Source organism: Podarcis melisellensis, assembly GCF_964234715.1.
Source record: "Podarcis melisellensis genome assembly, chromosome: 3".
NCBI lineage: Eukaryota > Metazoa > Chordata > Lepidosauria > Squamata > Lacertidae > Podarcis > Podarcis melisellensis.
In genome coordinates this window covers 44,570,433-44,585,137 of record NC_138530.1, presented here as the reverse complement: position 1 = coordinate 44,585,137, position 14,705 = coordinate 44,570,433, and the positions used below count along the sequence as shown (strand labels likewise).

Sequence of the window (14,705 nt, the reverse complement as noted above, 5' to 3'; positions counted from 1 at the left end):
CAGCTGTCATTTCCATACATCACTACTGGGAAAACCATAGCTTTAACTATATAGTACGGACCTTTGTTGGCAAGGTAATGTCTCTGTCTCTGCTAGCCCATTGCTAAAACTGATGTATAGTAAACAGGTGCCCAGTCTTGTAGCCTTTGAAGTACAGAAGAGGATTGCTTGCTTTTATACCCTCCACTCCCTAATACATTAATTTGTAGACTATATATTGTGAAAACAGGCATATGCAAAATAATTTTGCATGAACTTAGATATTTAAGATTCCATACTGAGTCTAGTTTTACCAGAGAGTTCACCCCATCGGATACTATGGGAGTTAACTTCTGAGTAAACATTGATAGTAATTCACTGTTAAAGTGTGGGATTTAAAAAGGAAAAGTTTGATTTAAAATAGCTTATAAAGTAACATAGGAAATAGTATTGAATCGTTTTTAGTAGAAATAAAACACCACAACTGGGTGCTTGCTGAATGCATATTGGATTTTTACACAAGGGTTCTGTTTGTTATAACTGTTCGTTACCATAGAAGTACAAACTGAAAGGTAGCAATGATGAGTTAGTGCAATATATTATATTAAATAAACTTGTCCTGTTAGCAGTGCATGCAAGTCTTTATTTACATTACAGTAAGCTGTTTTCTGCTGTATTATAATTCTGCTGTACAAATAAATTAAGGCAGCTTGTGACAGCTTGATTTACGTTCTCTGCAAAAACTGAAAAGCTTTTTCTCTCATAGATGGGTGGGCTTCCTTTTTAAAAAAAAATATATTGTGGTGTGGGCAGCATCAATCCTATCATCTGAAAAAGAAAGCAAATGAAAGGCTGTGTTATCTTCTTGTCACTGCATTGAAAGGAAGAACAAATATCAAATATTATTTTTAGAATCCAAAGGTATAGCAAACAGTTCTGAATTACCTTTCTTTCTTTTTATAAAAAAAGAGAGAATGAATTAATAGATGTGTTTCCACAGCACAGAATGCTACTTGGTTTTAGGTTTAGGGGTTTTTTTTAGCTCATGTTTCCTTTTGCTATTCCATTATTGGGGTATGTTGATATGTTTTGCCTCACCTGAAAAGCTTTGGATTTAGATGAATTTGAGGCCCTCTTAGACTTATAGTTGCACCTTTTGACATTTGAATATATCATGAACATGTATGTCAAACTTCCTTTATTTACTTAATTCATTTACTTAATTCACATGTAGTGTGAAGCCAAACCATGGTTAGTGCAAATGTGTGAGTTCCCTTGAGGAGATAGATCATGGCCTCTTCATTCTTCCTCTGGTTTGCTGCTGCTGCTGCACTCCTGTGAATTGAGCAGTGATTTGGCTTTGGGTGTCTTCTAGACCCAGGATTGTAGTTTGTCTCCTTCAGACATAAGCTGCAAAAACAATAGCATATTTCTCCTAAAATGTAAGTTTCTTAATATAATTTACTTTTGCTTATTATTTTCACTAATACATGCACTTGTATGCAGACTTTAACCCCAGTTTATGCATTACTTGGCCGTAGAACTGCAAAATTTGGAGAAGTGACAATTTCAAAGGATAGCTGTGCTTCTGTTTGCATACTTTTTCAGACAGTGTGAATTACGTAGCTAAGTTCTTTCCTTTGTGGAAATTACTCCTCCTGAAGCTGTTACATGGCCCCAAAGCTGCAGTTCAATAAAGGGGGGAGGGGGAGAGAAATGGCGCATACAAGAGGTGAAATAGCATAGGAGGAAAGAGTTAAAAAAGAAGGAAAATTGAAGCTTGAGATGCAAGGACATGGTTAAAGACATGTCTAATTTGATCCTTTGCTGTCTTTAGAGCAACAGACTGACACTGCTACTACTTTGGAAGTTTCAATAATGCTTTCCATCAATTTCTCTGGAACAGATGTTAGTCTTACAAGTATGTAATATTCTTTTTTTAAAAAAATGACAATTACATTAATATTCATCTCAACTCCTTTTATCACAATTTGACTTGCTCTCTTTTCCCAGCAGTTCAGGCATGGGTATCTGTCCAACAGCTGATGGAAGTAATTCGTTCTTGTCTGCAAATTACCCCATCCTCCTTTGCTTGTTCATTGTCTAAATGATCTGCCAGCTTCCCTAAATTACTTCCTGTTTCTGATCAGGAAGACTGTCTTCAAATTTAAAAGTTGGGGTGTCAGGTGCTGCTGTCCCCCTTGCTTTTTGTGCATTTCAAGAAATTTATGTTTAATGTTTTTCAGCATTATTTTCAGATCTGGTTTTATCATCAGTTTGTGTGTTTTGGGTAGGGGGCGGGATGGGACACACTAGCAAACTTGCAACCAGCTTTTTCTTTTCATTACAGGCTTTCATTCCTTAAATGAAAACTGTAGTGGAACAACTTAAAAGACTTATTTTTAAAAATCCTAGGTAGGGTACACCAGTTCTCTAGGTGGGGTAGCACACTCCTGACCTCGATCTGGCTGCAGCCCTGATCACATACCATATCCTAGGCACTGCCTGGGATTAGGTCCAGGGTTACCTCCCCTTTAATAAGCTCCATGACTAGCTGTTCCACAGCCAGCCATTTATCATTTCTGGAAACTGTCTCTTTGTCGCAGCCTAAATGTGCATTTATCCAAAGGCATGCTTTACTCATTCTGTAACAAGCCGAATGCGAGTAAACTTCCAGTTCTAGTTTTTGTTTTTAAATTGTCTACTATGCCATTCAGCAATCCCTCCAAAGCAGCTTAAAGCAATTTAAAAACTGCTGTTTTATTGATCTTATGCTGCCTCATGTGGTTTCATGCTAGTTTTATGCTAATTTCTGTTCTGGTGCAGTTTTTGCCTTGATTTAATTGGTATTTTATTTATTTAAATTTATGATCTGCCCAGAGAACATAAATGCTATAAAAAGATAATGTATAATAAAATCACAGCAATAAAAATAATAAATATATAATAAAGGTTAATTTATTGTAGTTTAAACAACATTATTGAATTAAATAAAATTTACGGCTTCTGTACATTCTAAGTCTAGGTGATAGGTACCAAAATTTTCAGTGTGGTCTCTGTCAGAGGATCTAATGACAGAAAGGATGTGTCTGAGCCTCAAAGTGTGTCCATTTCAAGGGGATTTACATCTAAATAAGTGTGTTTAGGATTAGTCTTTAATAAACTGACAAATAATTGCTATAAAACAAACAACAAAATAAAAACACACAACAAATCTCTGGATATAATAAGTGGTTTATCCCTTCAGAAACCGAGAGGAACAATGAGAATCAGTGGGAAGTTCCCCTGGGTCCCCATGGTTCCTCTGGGTTTCTGAACGGATAAACCATTTATTATATCTAGAGATTTGTTGTGTGTTGTTGTTTTCATTTTGTTAGGTTTGCAGCTCATGATTTGCTGCAGGAGACAAAACCAGAAGCCTGAGTTTGGATAAAATGTGAAGCCAAGCAGAAGGACCAAGGAGGGAGCCTGGCAGCTGCAAACTCTTGTCAGAACTTTCACACCGATGTGTTTTTGCTAACCCATAGTTTGGTTTAGTTTTATGTATAAACTGGGCTCTTAGAATAGCATGGCCTCATAAAAACGAACATGATGTTTGAATGGAATGTTTGAAAAGCCTCAATTCCTACTGGGTTAATGGAAAGATAAGCATCCATCATACTTTAAAGGCATTCTGAATGCCTTTCAGCTGAGAATCCTCCTGCTGCAGTGGGAATCATCTGGCAAAGACCCTTGCGCTGCACTGTCCCCCATTATCTGCTTCATTTACCAGGGATGTACAATATATGAACCCCATAAACTAAAGTTAGAATACAAGGGTCTAGCTAATTCAATTACATGATCATAGAATCGAGTTGGAAGGGACCCCAAGGGTCATCTAGTCCAACCCCTTTAATGCAGGAATCTCAGCTAAAGCATCCATGGCAGATGGCCATCCAACCTCTGTTTAAATTGTCAGCGATGCAATGGAGGAATTTTTCAGACCTTGCACTCTTGGGGAAATTGAAGTCCCACATGATTACTATTTCTCTCCTTTTTGAATGTTTGCTAATCTGCTCTAGTAAGGCATTATCCAAGTCTTCAGTCTGTCTTGGCGGTCTGTAGCAGACACCCACAGTAAGGTCACTATTCTTTCTCTCTCCTACAGTTTTTACCCATATACTCTCAATCTGCTTTTCATGCTCCAGGTCATGGATTTCTTCACAAGTGTACACATCCTTTATATACATTGCTACTCCTCCCTTTCTGTTTGGTCTATTCCTTTTGAACAGGTTGTGCCCCTCAATTCCTTCACTCCAGTCATGAGTCTCATCCCACCAGATTTCAGTAATGCCTGCCAGGTCGTATTTGCCATCCTATGTTAAAAGCTCCAGTTCATCTTGTTTGTTTCCCATACTCTGTGCATTTGTGTAGAGACAACTGAAACCACGAGTTGTTCCCTGCAACTGCTTCCTTCCTTCCTGTAGTTTTTGCCCTTTAGCAGGTTTCTGGAGCACCACCTCAGTTTTCAGTGCATCAGTGAAGCTATTATCCCCAGTGCCAGCTGCTCTTTTGTCATTCATATTGTTTTATCCCTCCCACTCAAGATCTCGTTTAAAGATTCTCAAGACTTTTGACAAACACATTATTGCCAAATGCTGTGAGGTGCAGCCCATCTCTCATCAGAAGTCCTACCTCAAGGAAGCAGAGATCATGATCCAAGAAGCCAAATCTTTCCTGATGACACCACCTGTGCAGCCAGTGGTTTTCTTCAAGTAATGGCTTGGGATGATGCCGTAACTGAGAACATATTTCTGATACTAAAGCACTTTTCAACACAACATTTGGTCTTCTAGGTGCTATATAGATTTCTCAAAACAATTATATTACATCAATCCTAAAGTGGAATAATCCATTTTTCTATAGTTTTGCTCAACACATTTCATAACAGGCTGATGAATTATGAAGTCATATTCTTCTCACTTTCACACAAAAATCTGTTTATTACCAAGATAACACAGAAGCACATATTTTGCAACATTGATTTTTGTTGTTGTTCAAAGAAAAAATCAATGATGCAGTGTTGTATATAAGCTCAGTCTAAGTGTGTGTTGACCCATAGTCTCTTGCAATATATTTTCAACTTCCTCTTTTAATTGTGAGGTCTTTGGTAGATTCTTATTGCTTCCATGAAAAGTCTCATTTGCTGTTCTAATGACAGAGAACACACAGAGAGAGTGAATGCCATGTAGAAATTATGTTTTTGGTTGAGAAAGCAGTGGAACTACCCTTAGCAGTATGAGATTCACCCTCTGCCACAAATGTTGCTGCTGAGTAATTGGTCCCTGAGCTGAAACATTTAGCCCAGTCTCTCCTTGTGAATAGAAGTTTAAGAATGCCTTTCTGCAGTGTGCTCTGAGAAGGACAGCTGTTACATGTTCTAAAAGAGTTCCAGGGGGGTCTGGATCCTATTGAATTTCAGTAGTGTCTCAGAATTCTTAGAAAAACCCTGTATGTGGCAAGGTACAAAGCCAAAATAAATAAATAAATACAATCTAGTCCCCAGCAATTAAAGATGCATTCATTAGATGTTGGGACTTACTGCTTTAGGACCATTTTTAATCCTTCCATTTCCCAAAGGCCCAGACAGGGTAATGTGCTAAGGGAAATGAAATATACTCAGAGTTGCAAAGTGATTTCATGCTCTTTATTCAGCTCATAGTGGGAGGAGGAATGAATCAAAGTCCCCTCAAAGTATCTGCTTTATATACATTATTTACACAATGGGATGCACATGATTGGCTAATTCCGGAATTCTACTGTAAGCCAATCAGGTTGTGGATTCACTTCTATCTGGAGCATGATTGGGTGGTTCCTGCTAACCAATCATACTGCTGCATTGTTCTGGGACCAATCAGACTGCTGCATTCTGAATCCTATTGTTCTAGGACCAATCAGACTGCTGCCTTTTGGAGCCTATTCAACTCAGTACATAACAGGAAATAAACAATTTCATGTGCAGTCCTAAATGCACTGATCAGGGACTAAACCTCATTGAACTTTGTACAAGTTGCTTTTGAGTTGACATGCGTAGGATTGCCTTGAAAAATATAAATACAGATTTACTCCATGTGTGCTTAACACAGGCTTTTGAATGCCAGTTTAAAGAAGAGAGTCTTAACCACTTCATAATACTGCAAGCAACATATGATACTTGGACTAATGCTTCTGGCCCACTTATTATAAGCAAGATGTTTTTGAGTACCACTATATCTGAACAGGTTAAAATAGGAGTGAGAACTGCTTCACTTGTGAGAATTTGTTTTTATCTAGGGGCTGGGGTTATTTTGGTCACCTTTTGTCAAAATAGTCAAGCCAGAAACAGGCATAATATTTACTACACTTTGAAGCACTCATTAAGAAGCACATTAGACTGCAATTCCAATCATTTTTAAAACTGTTATTTAATCAGCTTAGGACAAAATTGAGTACTTTATTGTTTTAAAGTCCACAGGCCCCATAGGAATTTGGAGGTAAGTGAGAGGGCTGGCATACTGTGCTTATTTCTCTTGCATCCAGAGAAGAAGAAGTGGGTTTTCACTGTAATGTTTGGATACACTACAGCTGGGTTAAGAGGCTTTCATAGGTGCCCACTGTTTCTTTCCACCTGCCGAAATAGTGATCATAACTTAATCTATGGAAATATACAAGCTTATGTCTTCCTATTAGACTTTTTCTGAAGAAAATAACAAATACGGATTGGAGGTAAGGATATGAGGATAACGTCCGAGGAAGAGCCAATAACTAAAGTTAGGCAAGAAGAGAAGAAAGCTCCCACAATGACTTGGCAGGGGGTTGGAGCATCTTGAGAAAAGAAGCATGAAGCAGCCTTTTGGGCATGTCCCAAAAGCTGAACAGCTTCGAGATACGGGACTGATTTATGGAGGGGATTGGATGACTTTTGGGGTTCCTTCAAACTCTGGAATTCTGTGATAAAGAAGTGGCTTATCAATGAGTGGTAACATGCCCTGAATTTGTAAAGGTGTTTTCACTGTTGTGAATCATGAGTGACAGCAGTTAAGTTTTCCATCACAAAGTTATGGCAGAGAGAGTCACACCGACATCTTAACCAAATGGATCATGTTCAAGATGTGTCCTCATGCCCATGCAAAGCTGAGCTTGGTTTCTCATGACATGTAAAAAAAGGCGCTTACTTACAATTGAATATACTTACTGAAGGGAAACTATCACTTGCAAGGGATAATTAATGACTGAATTATCCTGCATTTCCTGTATTAGATGTGGCAATCGTTTCAGAGGATTAATTAGGCATGCGCACACATGATTCATTAAACATATTAGTTACTGCAGGGAAATTCCTCTTTACAGCAGCCATTCCAGGGAGGATCTTTGGTGAGAGTAATTGAAGTTGAACTTGCACACCTTAATTAAATGATGCCCTTGCCTTGTGCTTCCTCTAGTTACTTAACAGTAGTGCTTCACTATTTGCCCAAAGCATAGCCATAAGCACACACAATCTAGACGTTCCAGTTGGACAAAGCTTGTTGATACCAGCTTCACCCTGTTCCTGTCTCATAGATGTTATGGAAGATGCAGCATGAATCATGGATATGAACACGTGAAGTGCAGTTTATATGCATCTACATTTCATTCAATTCTGAAAATACAGAAAAAATAATGCTAAACCATAGTTTAGCTTTATAAGCATGAACCTTCCCCCCTCCACTGCTTCTGTCCCCCCTCCCCATTTAGACCAGGAGCTGCTGTTATTTTTAATTGTAGTTTGTCTGAACAAATTTGGATCAGAAACCATATAGGCTTGTTATTTCCATTGTGATGTAGCACTTTGCTAAAAATCAAAGAGGATGCATTTGTTTTCACATTTGTGCTGGAGGAGTGTGGCAGGGAGCTGGAGAATCATTCATATGGTTCCTCTGAGCAGGTCATCATGCTGTTGAAAAGGGGAGTCAGTAAATCCCACACCCTCCCCCCCCACTGGTAGGAACATTGCACAAGCAGAATTCTTGTACGACTTCTTCTAAAACCATGATACACTTTTATCCTGTGAACCACCCTGAGACCTGAGGGTATAGAGTGATATATAAATTTTAATAGTAATAATAAATAATAATCATGGTAATAATGATAATAATACATTTCTTGCTTCCTGGCACCCTGAATTCAGAGATTTCCAAGTGCATTCAAAAATAAAGGTCAGGTTTTGCTCAGATATCTAACTTTATAATGAATACATATATTCACTATAGTGAATACTCTCTTGCTTCATTTCAGTCAGACTTTCCATAAATAGTTAAATGCTGATCATCTGATCTCTTGTAGCGTTTTTGGCTCATTGCTTTTAAGAACATCATTACCCGAACTAATTTTGTCTCAGCTGATTAGGCCATGGAGTTTTTAACTTCTCTCTGGATTTTTAAACTATTGAGAAAGCAACAGCTTTCTAAATCTGGCGGCAAAATACACAGCTCAAATGATAAAGGGAGGTGTACCAAGACTATACATACATAATTTATTTGTATACTACCTTTCCATAGTAAAAACCAAGGCAGCTTACAACATGAACAAATATGTAATCATAAATATAACAAAAGTAGTCAAAACAATAAATACATCAAAAAGGATGCAACCAAACTGAACAATTTCTACACAAATTATAATAAGTTCTAAAGATACAGATACCAAAAATTGTGTCAATAACAGCAACATTGCTCCAACAAAAAACCCTAACCAGTTCCCCAGCCCAAGTGTCTGTTCATCAGCTTCAACTTCATCAGCTGGAGTCAGTCAGGGCCCCACTTTCCCAAGACAGGTGAAAAAAGGTTTGCAAGGCAGGGAGCAGGTGGTCTAGGACGCACAGCCATAGTATATCATCTTGTGCAATTTTGTATCTTGTCTCCTTTGCTCTAGTGTTGGTAGTTGGTTCTGCACTAGGCAAATACCAGTCACTTGCTGTATGACACCAATGCCAGAAAGAAGCCCCTGTGCAGAGCAATATTGTTACTCAACTTTGTTTGCTTCAGGAAGGGAGCAAAGTAGTAGTAATATTAGCAGAAATAATACATACTGGTAATAGCTAAGAAAGAAGTCAGGAGTCCTGGTAATGCTTTTCCCTATCACCCACGTATAACAGAGCAGAGTACTGCTAGTGCAGAGTTGCACTGACCAGTGTGTCAGGAGGACCATGGCAAAGCTATTTTCAAGATCACAGCTACAACTACAATAGGCACACTTTACTCCCACTTATCAACTATAATTTCTGGTGCATGGCTTAGGAATGATTGGAGTTGTAGCCCAGTAACAACTGGAGGCTGGGCCAGCCCAAGACATTTTGGGACCTGAGGCAAACCACAAAATGAGCCCCTGGCCAGGGAAAAATGAACATCTGCACCAGGAACAAGGAGAGGGGGAAATAATATCTACATCAGAAATAAAAGGGGTGAGCGAAGATCTGTATTGGCAACAAAGTGGGGAATCCAGTCAACCTAACCAGACTCTGGAAGTAGAGATCAAAGGCTGTCATGGGTTGTGGGGAGGAAAGCACCCACTTTGAATCATGCTGGGTGGGTGCAGAGCCCAGTAGACTCCCCCCCAAGGCAGTCCCTGCCATTTCCTCCACAGGGGTGGGAGGAGACCAGCAGCACCTCCTATTCATTGAGAGACCACTATAGAAGCAGGATTGGAAGGGGGAATTCCAAGGAGGCAGCAGATCTGGCCTCCAAGGAGTCTGTTGCAGCCGTTGCTGCCCCTGAGGCAGTAGCAGTGTGTGATGCATTCCTTGGAGCCCAGATCTGCTGCCCTTGTGGATCCTGACACCCGAAACAGTTGTCTCATTTTGCCTCATGCATGGTCTGGCCCCGTCTACCCCTAGACTGACTTGCTTTGTATCCGCTCACTATTGGCCGGGTTGAGAAGTAACATGAAACAAATATTTGTTCAGCAAAACAAAAAACAAGATAATTGCTTGTTTGGTATATAACATTAAAACATAGTTAAATTTTACTTGCACAAACCTCCTCCCTCTCCCCTGGCATTGCAGCATGGAGATTGGAAACTACGGCTGTTGCAAACGATGGTATCATGTTACTTTAAAATTCCACCACTATGAATTGTTGTAGAAGTAAGACAAATCTGACTTAATATATGGGACAAGTATTTGTGTGATCACACATTTACAATCTACTCATCTCTTACATATAAATATTATTCAGGCGCTTATATTAATTTGTAAAATCGGCTGAGAACCAAGTTGTTGACTTATTAGTTTGATTATGTAATCAATATGCTTTTACTTTACCCTCCACTTTTCTTGACTCTAATACATAAATTAACATTTTAAATGCAGTTACTGATTCCATCCTATTAGAATTTAATTACTTGTGTTTAGTTTCTGGCATTTAAATTTTGGGGTTTGTTTTTCATTTATACCTAACCCGGCTCTTTCTGTATTCATATTCAGGGAAACTATTTGAAATTGAAGCTATACTGCCCTATCCTCCAAAAATCCAAATAACAGAAAAATATTTGTACCTTTGTGGGCTCTGCCAACATATACGTAATCTCTCCCTGTTACAGTGTAATACAGTGATCTCACCAGGTGAACCATCTTAACCTCCTTCCCATGCCTGTTCACACCTCTCTCTTTACTTTTATTGAGGCCTGCATATTTTTAAACCAATCTTGGAGAAAATAAGGCATGAGCCATCTATGGTTGCCCTCTGAAAGCTCACTTAATCTGTCATCTGGCAGACAAGATTCAAAAAGTGTGAATTTTACAACTTGAACAAGGGAGGTGACAACTCAACAGTGGGCCCCTTAGCTGGAGGGGCCACAGGGCTTAACACTGCCTAAACTTATCTATACCAAGTTACTGCTGGGTTGGAATCACTGAACTGCTGAGTACTCTATGTAGAGAGGCAGGATGTCTCAGAGCCTTGGAAATGAGAGAAATGTTTGGAGAGCTCTCATTGAGATGCAAATAACACTTGCAGTAGAAATCTTTAAGGTGTTCTCGATTTAGGATTCTGTCTGTGTTAGCTTGACTTTCAGCATTGACAAGGGGCAGGTGTTGGCATATATTTAAGTTGCTGATCACATATTTATGAGACTGTATATATTAGCTTTAATTGCTTGATACATACCTTAGGGTGGAAGTAAAGAGTAAAATTAGTTGTAACCTAATCTGTGTTATTTTCAGTCTATTGCTGTTCAATTAACTGAGGCTTAACCTAGATGAGAGAGAAGTGCTTTGGACTGATTGAAAAGCTGATCTAGGGGCAAGTGTACAGCATATTCTGGGTAGATTGTACTCCTTTTGAAGGGTTAGTTTGCAGCTTGAGTGTTTCTGGACCTGGCTCTGTTCCTGTTTTACTAGATAGTGGCTGTGACCATGAACACTTTTGCTTTGCTTAGGCCCTTGCCCAAACTGTTTCCTGGAAAAGGCAGATCTGTGGTCAGAAATTTCAGCTGGTACCAAATACGTCAGACACATATATAACAGCAGTATTATGTAACTGTCAATGGATCTTGGTCCATTTCTGAGCCCAACTGCCCAATTCAACATGTTGATAATTACCAATAAAGCACTAAAGGTCTGTGCACCAGGATATTTAAAGAACCAATTTCATGCCTATACGTGTTAAGAATTGTTCTCCTCACAGAACAGTGAAAGATTAGGGATGGGCAAATCTATTAAAATCCACTCCTTCCTAGTTCTGCATGGGGACAAGACTATGTCTGTTATGCCCATAAAACGCAAAAACACAAAGATAAACAAATAAAAGCTCTTATGAGTTTGCCATGCTGCCTATTTTCCTGTAAAGGATACTTCTTCCCTTCAAACTTTTAAAAACAGGTAATCCATCAATCTACTTCCTGGAGCAGCTAGTACATGGGTCTCCTTGTCACAGCACTTTAAATACAATATAGCAGCCCCACCTCATCCCGATTCTGAAGTGGACCTGGATGGAATCTGAGTTTGGTGGATTCCTGCCTCATTTCTGGGATTTTACAACTGAAATGTGCAGTTGTAAAAAAACTGAGGAGTTTTCAGCTCAGAATTCTTAGCTGCTACTGTATGTCAGTACATATCTGCAGGCACATACAAACTCAGTAGAGCTAATAACTTTTGCCTCAGTATTTCTGAGGCCTGGCAAATGAGATCAGGTTGTAGAACAGGAGTTCTTAATTTTATACCTGTCCATTCACCTGTTAAGGGACGTGGGTGGTGCTGTGCTCTAAACCACAGAGCCTAGGACTTGCCGATCAGAAAGCCGTGGTTTGAATCCCCACGATGGGGTGAGCTCCCATTGCTCAGTCCCCGCTCCTGCCAACCTAGCAGTTCAAAAGCAGGTCAAAGTGCAAGTAGATAAATAGGTACTGCTCTGGCAGGAAGGTAAATGGCATTTCCGTGCGCTGCTCTGGTTCACCAGAAGCGGCTTAGTCATGCCGGCCACATGATCTGGAAGCTGTCTGCGGACAAATGCCGGCTCCCTCGGCCAGTAAAGCAAGATGAGCGCCACAACCCCAGAGTCGTCCGCGACTAGACCTAACGGTAAGGGGTTCCTTTACCTTTACTTTTATTCACCTATTGAGGATGGTAAGTGACACAGTATCCCTCTGTTCTGTTGCCATGGGGGGGGAGTGCCCTTTAACCCTGATGTTGCAGGCCTGTTTTGTGATGAAATAGCAGACACTTCAAAAGAGAAATCATTTTTAGCAAGCTGAAGCTAGGGTAATTGAAGATTCATGCTAGTACCTGCAAATTGCCTACACTTAGACCCTATTGAAGTCAATGGTATTTGTCTGTCATCTCCTAATATAGAGAGAATTTCTTTTAGGTGTTTATATTTTTCTGGATCCTTAAAGGTTTCACAAATTTTAAAATATTTTACATAGCTGGTATGCTTTTCTTACAAAGGAAATGCATTGGAAATATTGTTACAGGTAATGTCTGTGCGGTTCTCTAAATATAATAACTTTCTAAAGTGACTTGGGATATACAGTAAGCATTAAGAAAGGAGATGTGCTCAGAGTATCAGGCCTCGCATTGGCATCTGGTGTGGCCTAGAGCCAGCTTCATCAGTTATAAAGTGATCACACCTTCTTATTTATTTCTTTGCTCTTGCTTTTGTAGCTTTGGAAAACTCCATATAACAATTGGACCCTTTTACTGTGTATACTCAGATGCACTTTGTACTCAATCCTTGTTTGTGTTGCCTTTTCCACAGAAACAGAGCTCTGTTTGATTAAAAACAAAAGCCAAGATGGTTTTCGAAGCCCAACCCTGAAAAATAATCATAGTACATGCTTATGGTAATACTTTTTCAAAAGTGTGTGTGTGGGGGGGGGTCCATGGCTTGGCTTTTGAAAAATAGGAGTTCCTCAGTAATTAGCTAATTGGGAACCACTGTATTAGAGCAATTGGTATGTGCTTGTTGCATGACGTTCCTTCTCTCTGCTCTAGCGGTGGTTGCTTGCCTCTCAAAATAATTCTGGCATTTACTGATCAGAGGCATAAAGATGATTCCTCTGGGTAGGAGATATGGCTATGGAGATATGTGATGTGTTCCCCTCTGTCTTGGGACTTACGATTGTGAGTGCATCTGTCAAGTAACTAGAGAGAAGCTTTCAAGACAGACTGAATACACTGGCCAGAAGTTAATATAGTTATATAACTACTATATTTGTTAGAGTAGTTATATAATGATTAGGTTGCATAAATATAAATATTTATATAAATCTAAATCTGATGAATCTTAGTGACTAAAATGCCTCTAGCACTTTTAAAGCTAAAAGCATATTATCAGATGTTTATAAACACTTGACGAGGGATGAATAGTTAGACACATGTTAGCAATTTATGTAGGGATATTAGTTGAAGTTTGAAAATAAATTCAGTGGGAACATGGCTTTCACCTTTATGACCTGAGTCGTTCATATACATTTCTAAGCAACACACTTCTCTGTCTTTCTATTAAATGTAACAGTAAGGCAATACATGGTGACTGCTTACTTTTTGGCTTTCTTTATTTCAAGGAGTTCCCATTTTGCTATTAAGATACCTACCATATATACTTGAGTATAAGCCAACCCGAATATAAGCCGAGGCACCTAATTTTAGGAGAAAAAACTGGGAAAACTTATTGACTTGAGTATAAGCTGGTTCACCACACCACAAACCTAGTGGTGGCGGCAGTGGAGGAGGAAGAACAAACAGCCCAAAAGGACTCCTTTCTTGTTGATTGTTCCTCCACCGCTGCCGCCGCCAGCAGAAAAGTTGAATTGGATCAGTCCATGGGAAACCACATTGATATTTGCTCCAATTCAGCGGTAAAGAGCAGGTTTTTGCAGGGGGTGCTGGGGGGGGGTGGGCAAGTGGAAGTGTGGATGAGACTGAGAATGCTTTGGAAGGTAGCCTTTAAAACATAGGTGGGGGAACCTTTCCATCTCTGTGGCAATGTTGTCTTGTGAGCAACTTCCAGGGGTGTCATGTCAATGATGGTGGGGCCAGAGGCAAAAATGGAGGGTGGGGAGTAACAGATGACACTATTACCTTTGTAGTATAGGTGTCAGGAGTCCAGGTTCCCGGCTTAATAACACAGTAAGCGTACATAATTAAAAAGGGGGATTTATTGCAAAAACAATTAACTCTGGACGGTTCTAGCCAAGCATAATCTCTCAGGTTGACCCTTCTGAAGAGTCCTTCC

At 39.5% G+C, this 14,705-nt stretch overlaps 1 protein-coding gene across 3 annotated transcripts in view; it reads left to right on the top strand.

Moving 5' to 3' along the window:
• Positions 1–14,705, top strand: part of CHRM3 (cholinergic receptor muscarinic 3) — a 224,552-nt gene that overhangs the window by 30,198 nt on the left and 179,649 nt on the right. Inside the window, exon 1 of one of the 3 annotated variants that reach the window (XM_081905821.1) lies at positions 1,828–1,900. The exons of the other annotated variants lie outside the window; for them this stretch is intronic. The gene's annotated coding sequence lies outside the window, so the exon portion shown is untranslated. Of the gene's footprint in view, positions 1–1,827; positions 1,901–14,705 lie in introns of those variants that run through there. 3 annotated transcript variants of the gene reach the window in all.